Source organism: Bufo bufo, chromosome 3 (assembly GCF_905171765.1).
Source record: "Bufo bufo chromosome 3, aBufBuf1.1, whole genome shotgun sequence".
NCBI classification, from domain to species: Eukaryota; Metazoa; Chordata; class Amphibia; order Anura; family Bufonidae; genus Bufo; species Bufo bufo.
Genome location: NC_053391.1, coordinates 286,829,819 through 286,837,695, shown reverse-complemented (window position 1 = coordinate 286,837,695; position 7,877 = coordinate 286,829,819). Strand labels below are relative to the sequence as shown.

At 45.9% G+C, this 7,877-nt stretch overlaps 1 pseudogene; it reads right to left on the bottom strand.

Moving 5' to 3' along the window:
* Positions 1 to 1,234: 1,234 nt before the first annotated feature.
* LOC120995154 lies at positions 1,235 to 3,275 on the bottom strand (annotated as a pseudogene).
* Positions 3,276 to 7,877: the final 4,602 nt, after the last annotated feature.

The following is a 7,877-nucleotide window of genomic DNA, read 5'->3' as shown; positions in this document are numbered from 1 at the left end:
ACCCCAGGAAAGTAAGAAAAAAATATTTTTCATCAGACCTCATATCAGACCCTCAGATGAGACCCCCATAAATATCAGGACATCACATCAGACCCCCATATCAGCCCTCCATGTCAGAACCCCATCAGCCCTCTATGTCAGACCCCCAACAGACCTCACAACAGCCCTTTTCTTTCAGACCCCCATCAGACCTCAGATCATCCCTTTTCTTTTAGACTACCATCAGACCTCAGATCATCCCTTTTTTTTTAGGCCCCCATCAGACCTCAGATCAGACCTTTTATTTTAGACCCCCATCAGACCACAGATCAGCCCTTTTTCTTTTAGACCCCCATCAGACCTCAGATCAGCCCTTTTTCTTTCAGACCCCCATCAGACCTCAGATCAGTCCTTTTCTTTCAGACAACCATCAGACTAAAATAAAAAAACTTCCTTACCTCTCCTGCACCACTGCTCTTCTACGGGTCTGGCGTCGTGCTCCCCTGTCCTCTACGGCCCGCGCTGCACTGTCACTTTACTGCGTGCAGCATCAGGTCATAGTGTGCACACTACGTCCTGATGCTGTATGGGGTCAGGACAGTGGAGAACGGGCCCTACCAAGAAGACAAGGGAGGGTGAGTATCGGAAGCGCTTGTATCGCTTCTTCCCCGCTTCCTACACCTAATGCATACTAGTAAGCGCTTACATAATGGAAGCGCTCACTAGTATTCACTTTATATGATGCACGGCCATTTTCCCCCAACTTTTTTTTTTTTTTTACGTTAACACAACTTTATTTGAATCAGTCACAAGTTTAGAGATTTTTGGTGGGGCAAAATTTTAATAGCAGGGGTAAAAACAATTTAGTTCTGCTTGCAAAAGTTGAAGTGAAAAAAAAAAATATATGAATGTACAGTACACAGCCCCATCTTGGTTGGGGAGAGGGGGGGAAAAAAATGTAAAAAAAAAATTAAGTTAAAAGTTTTCAGGAGAGATTGTTGTTAAAAACAAGAAGAAGAAAAAAGCCAAGTCACTCTAGTAAAAGGCAAAGTTTTTAACCGAGTGCTAACTTGATGCTCAACGGAATTTCAATGGATCCTATACAAAAACGCATAATGTCTCGCTCAACACCCGAGCGAAATGCTACACCTCACACTAGATGCTGTGGCTGACATTATCTAGGCATGTTATTGTAGAGGGAATAAAATATTCCTTCTGCTCCTCAGGCTTGAAACCATGATGCCTGGAAGCTGTATTAGGAGTGCATCACTTGAGCATTACCTTGGGGGGAGCCCAGAGGACCTCCTTGTCCAGCACCACGCTTAAAGTTTCGTTGGTAGCCATCCCGTTGGTAGTTGTTGGTATAATCCCGGGGAGCGCTGAACTGTGGCTGTGAATAACTGCTGTTTGGAGTGTTTGAGAAGGCAGGGCGGTAGCCATCATAACCTCCTCTGAAGCCATTGGATGATCCTCTGTAGCTATTCATTAAGCCCCTGCCACCACGCTGTCCACCACGGGGCATCCCTCGGTTGTTGTAGAAAGGTTGGCTGTTGCGAGGAAATCCGGGATTCTGCTGTTGTGTCTGCTGGCGCCCGGCAGAAGCTTGGTGTGACTGGTCCGGTGCTGCATGGTAAGGGTTTACCACTGTTTGTAGCTGCTCTTGCTGAAGTTCAGATTGTTCCACTTGATGAGGCTGGCCAGGGAAAGACTGATTGTAGCTGGCTTGGTACTGGTTCTGCTTAAGCGTTTCTGCCTCGTTCACAGGAGGGACAGGTGCATTCATATTAAATATGGTCTGCATGGACTGGAATGGCGCAGCATTCACATTGATGCCACTGCTATGCAGCGGCTTGTTCGACCCAGTCTGAAGCACCTGAGGTTGGGAAGCAGCAGGAATCGACGAGGAAGTCTGTGTTGGATCTGTACTTAAGTTTAGAGATGCCTGAATTTGCTCCATGGCGTCTTTTTGGGACCTCTGTTCTGAGGGATGAGACGTTTGGTACATCTGTGCAGAACCAGCATAGCCTTCACTAGTGGAAGATACCATTGGAACCTGTGTGCTATCAGGACCTTGGCTGGGCTGAGATAGCCTGGGCTCAGAGTGAACTAGCTGACAAACCATCTGTGGCAGCTCCAGGCTTTGAGATCGATTCATGGGTTGTGCGGACACAATGGCTGGATCAATCAGTTGGTTGTCAAAGTCCAACATAGAGTCCTGCATGAAATTGTATGGACCTTGCATTTGAGCCATCAGATCCTGAACCTTCTGCCTTCGGACCACGGGGTCAGGCTGAATTCGAGGAATAGCACTTAACTGAAGGGGCTCAGGATTTGGAGGGGATGCCGCCTGCTGTTGCTGGAGCGAGTTCACAACTTCAACAGTTTCTACTGTCCAGTCATCCACTTGTTCCTTCTCACTGCTGAACTGGGTTTCTGCCATGAACTGTCTGTTCACAAACTCAGTGGACTCTACTTCAGTGGGCTCAGCATATTCCTCCACAGCTTCTACAGGTTCGAGCTCGGGCGCCTGTTCTTCTGCAGGCGGCACTGCAAGGGCTTCCTCCTCCTCACAGAGCCCATTCTGGTGATTATGGGGGGTATCATAATATCCGCTCTAAAGGATACGATCCAGCAGTTCACGCAGGGTTTTATATGTGGTTCCACAAACAGTCTTGTCTTTCCCTTCGAGGGCATCCCACAGGTGAATGGAAGCTGGTTCGTACTGCTCACTCAACCTCATGGCTGGGTCCCGATCTGGTTCCTCCAGTTTGTAGAACTCATCCAAGACAGTAAGTTTCTCTTCAGAAAACACAGGAACGCCATTTAAACCTTGCTTCAGGTCATTGCGGACCTCCTTGTCTCCGAGCTTATCCAAGATGTACTTGAGCTCTAGCACCGTTCTTAAACGTTTCTGTTCCGCTTCTTCACGCATGAGCTGTTCACGACGAGTTGTCTTTCTGATCGTTTTCTGGATATCTTGTCCCAAAGACATGAAACTTCTTTGAAGCTCACAAGCAAATTCCATGTTTGTTACAACCTCTTGATATTTCGCCACCGCATACAGTTGGTCCTGATTCAGCGGCTCTCCTTTGCTCATTTGTTCCTGGTAGTCATCCAACTTGCCCTTCTTCTTTTCAAGGTTACGGATTTTCTTGTCAAGGACCACCAGGATCTGTTTCATGGCCTCACTCTGTATGCTTCCAGTGCTAGTCGCCGCTGCCTCGCTGGAGCCCGGCACAGCCTTGCTGCTTGTGGCTGAGGGCATCTTTCAGGGTCTTTGCAGTGTGTCGGTCATGGGGCCTGAGCGCTGGTCGCGGTGTGAGGTTGAGAGAGGAGTCGCTGCCACCACTGCCGCCTCACCAAGCTAATCAATTTTTCCCTTACTTTTGGGGGAAAAAATTGTGTCTTATAAAGCGATAAGTGAAAAATACGGTACTTTATTAAAAAAAAAAAAAAACGATTGAGCTGTTCAGGGAAAGATTATTCATAGTGTAGGGAAAGGATAGGGAGGCATTATTCACACTGTAGGGAGAGAGCAGGGACCAATAGGAGATTGTAATGCGTGGGTAATAGGAGCTATTCTAGGGTAATAGGAGCTATTCTATTATACCTTGCTCCACTAATTGGAGTTACTAAAAGTGATCTATTACTACAGATTTTAGATTGTTTTAAACAGTAATTACAGTGATCCAAGCATCGGTTATTGGGTTGAAAGTGCTGTCTGATAAAAGCAGTTTTGGGGTATATTTATTTCAAGTATATTTATTTTAAGTCTATTGATCCTTTCTTTTGGGGTGAATTTGCAGTCTGATACAAATAGTTTTGGGGTGTGTTCATCTAATATATAAAGCTGAGTGTATGTGTGTGTGTGTGTATGTATTTCCGCTAAAGAAATCCGCACCTTCGCATTTACAACCACGAAATTTGGCACACAGGTATATCAGGTGTCCGTAAAGGTTTTAGACCAGGTCTCAGCTCTCTAGGACGTACCGTTCCTGAGATATTCCCCAAAAATGCATTAGCCAATATAAGCTTGATCAAATGACCCTTATCAGCCAATAGAATCTTGCAGGCCGTTAACCTCCACATACACAGTTTTACTCCAGGTTTCCATAACAACCCAGCCATTTTCTTCACTGCTGTAGGTGAGCTTTAAAGGAAATCTGTCACCAAGATAATCGCTATTGAAGTAAAACCCTGCCCCCAGGTCCCACTAAGATATTCCTCCGATCCAGTTTAGCCATGCCACTCCTCAGCCGACAGGGATTGAAAACATGAAGTTAAAAATCAACTTCTGTCAGCTGCAGATGTGGGAGGGACGGTGACTTTCTCCCTGCAGCTCACGCTCAGACAGCACAGTGCTGCTGTCTTACAGTGAGCTGTTCAAAAGGACACATCCCTGATCTGGTTAGACCATGCCTACTCCCACTCCTCAGCTGACAGGGATTGAAAAATTGAAGTAAAAAAACAACTTCTAGGTCCCGCTAAGTTGCGCCCCCGATCCAGTTAGGTCATGCCCCCTCCCACTCCTCAGCCGACAGGGATTGAAAAAATAAAGTTAAAAATCAACTTCTGTTAGCTGCAGATGTGGGAGGGACGGTGACTTTCTCCCTGCAGCTCACACTCATACAGCACAGTGCTGCTGTCTTAGAGTGAGCTGTTCAAAAGGACACTTTCCTGATCTGGTTAGGCCACACCCCTCCCTCTCCTCAGCAAACAGGGATTGAAAAAATGAAGTTAAAAATCAACTTCTGTCAGCTGCAGGGGTGGGAGTTAGTGTGACTTTCTCCCTGCAGCTCATGCTTAGACAGCACAGTGCTGCTGAGAGTGAACTGTTCAAAAGGACATCCCTGTGTCCGTCCAGGCCCTGCACCAGACGGAGGACAGGGGGTATGAAAGCCGGACTGTCCGGCTTAAAACTGGACCTCTGGCCACCCTAGGGGCAGGCTGCTGTGGAGGTCACAGTTAAGGGGATGGTCCGCTATGGATTTCAGTGCTAAAGTGCAGATTGCTGTAAAGGCCACTGTTAAGGGGGCAGACCCCTGTGGAGGTTATTGTCAAGCGGGTGGTGTGCTGTGAAACTCACTGTTAAAGGGGCAGGCTGTTGTGAAGGTAAAAGTGAAGGGGGTGGGCTGCTGTGGAGGTCCCATTTTAAGGAAATGGGGCACTCTGGGGGGGCAGTGTTAAGGGATGGGGGGCTTGGAGGTCACTGTTAAGATGCCGGGGTACAGTAGATGTCACTGTTATGGGGGGTTAGTGTTGATATCTTTTAACGACACACACAAACATTAACCCCTTAAGGACACATGACGTACCGGTACGGCATGTTTCCAGAGTCCTTAAGGACGTACCGGTACGTCATGTGTTGTTCCGAACACTGCCGCCCGGCCGGCGGTGATCGGAACAAGGTGCCTGGTCAAATCATGGAGCAGGCACCTCGTCTAAATGCGTGGGCGGGTCCCGTGACCCCCCCATGTCGGCGATCTCAACAAACAGCAGGTCAATTCAGACCTGCGGTTTGCTGCCCTTTCTGCAGTTTCTGATCCACGCGGTCCCTGACCGCGGGGATCAGAAACTTTATATGCCTATAATATAGATTTTTCACCCCCCCTGCACCCCTGAATGATTTTATGGCGGCGGGAGGTGCAGGGGGGGTTGCGGGCGGTGTGGGCGGTGCGTTGGTGGCCAGTGGTTATACCAGAGTGTCAGCACATTGCTGACACTCTGGTATAAACGGCTGACATCTGTGATGCGATGTCAGCCGTTTAACCCTTTCCATACCGCGGTCCGTAATAGCAGAGGTTAACAGTCGGGAGCTCCCTCCCTCTCCCATCGGGGGGCTGCTGTGCCTTTTCAGCCCCCCGACAGGATGATGGGGTGACAGAGGGAGGGAGCCCCCCTCCTTACCCTTCCCTGTCTGCGCAGTTGTGGCCACAACTGAGCAGACGGGGAAGGTTCCCATGGCAACAGGACGCCTTCTCAGGTTCCCATGGCAACAGGACGCCTTCTCAGGTCCATGGTGCTAAACAGATCGGTGCTAAAGGCATAGACCTGTTCAGACAAAGTGTAAGTAAAATACAGAACAGTTCACTATATAGTGTACTGTACTGTATTATACAGACATCAGACCCACTGGATCTTCAAGAACCAAGTGGGTCTGGGTAAAAAAAAAGTGAAAAAAAAGTAAAAATCAAAAAACACATTTATCACAAATGAAAATAATAGAATTCCCTACACATGTTTGATATCACCGCAATCGTAAAGACCAGATCTATAAAACGGTCATGTTACTTTACCCGAACGGTGAGCGCTATAAAAATTCAAAATAAAAAACTATGATGAAATTGAAATTTTGCTTACCTTACTTCCCAAAATAGGTAATAAAAGTGATCAAAAAAGTTGCATGTACGCCAAAATAGTACCAATCAAACCGTCATCTCATCCCACAAAAATCATACCCTACCCAAGATAATCGCCCAAAACTGAAAAAACTATGGCTCTTAGACTATGGAAACACTAAGGCTACTTTCACACTAGCATTGTTTAAATCCGGCGTTCAATTCCGACACCGGAACTGCCCGCCGGATCCGGAAAAACGCGTGAAAACGGATTACATTTGAATCCTGATCACAATGAAAAATTGCATTGGAAAAAACGGATCCGCCATTTATGGACTTTAACTTTTTTTCACATTTTCAGGTTTAACATGCAAAAGCCGTCCCCGGTTTGACTGAACACACAGCGTTAATGCAAGTCAAAGGGAAAAAGACCGGATCCGGCGTTCAGTCAAAGTGTTCAGGGTTTTTGGCCGGAGGTAAAAATACAACATGCTACGGTTTTCTGAAAAGCCTGATCAGTCAAAAAGACTGAACTGAAGACATCCTGATCATCCTGATAAAACTGATCAGTTCTTTTCCGGATTTGAGCCCCTAGGACGGAACTCAGCGCCGGAAAAGAAAAACACTAGTGTGAAAGTACCCTAAAACATGATTTTTTGTGTTTCAAAAATGAAATCATTGTGTAAAACTTACATAAATAAAAAAAAGTATACATATTAGGTATCGCCGCGTCCGTATCGACTGGCTCTATAAAAATATCACATGACCTAACCCCTCAGGTGACCACTGTAAAAAAATACTAATAAAAACGGTGTAAAAAAAGCAATTTTTTGTCATCTTACGTCACAAAAAGTGTAATAGCAAGCGATCAAAAAGTCATATGCACCTCAAAATAGTGCCAATTAAACCGTCATCTCATCCCACAAAAAATGAGACCCTACTTAAGATAATCGCCCAAAAACTGAAAAAACTATGGCTCTTAGACTATGGAGACACTAAAACATTTTTTTTGTTTCAAAAATGAAATCATTGTGTAAAACTTACATAAATAAGAAAATTGTATACATATTAGGTATCGCCGCGTCCGTGACAACCTGCTCTATAAAATTACCACATGATCTAACCTGTCAGATGAATGTTGTAAATAACAAAAAAAAAACGGTGCCAAAAAAGCTATTTCTTGTTACCTTGCCGCACAAAAAGTGTAATATAGAGGTACCAAAAATCATATGTACCCTAAACTAGTACCAACAAAACTGCAACCCTATCCCGTAGTTTCTAAAATGGGGTCACTTTTTTGGAGTTTCTACTCTAGGGGTGCATCAGGGGGGCTTCAAATGGGACATGGTGTCAAAAAACCAGTTCAGCAAAATCTGGCTTCCCAAAACCATACGGCGCACCTTTCCCTCTACGCCCTACTGTGTGCCCGTACAGTAGTTTACGGCCACATATCGGGTGTTTCTGCAAACTACAGAATCGGGGCAATAAATATAGCATTTTGTTTGGCTGTTAACACTTGCTTTGTTACTGGAAAAAATGGATTAAAATGGAAAATTTGCC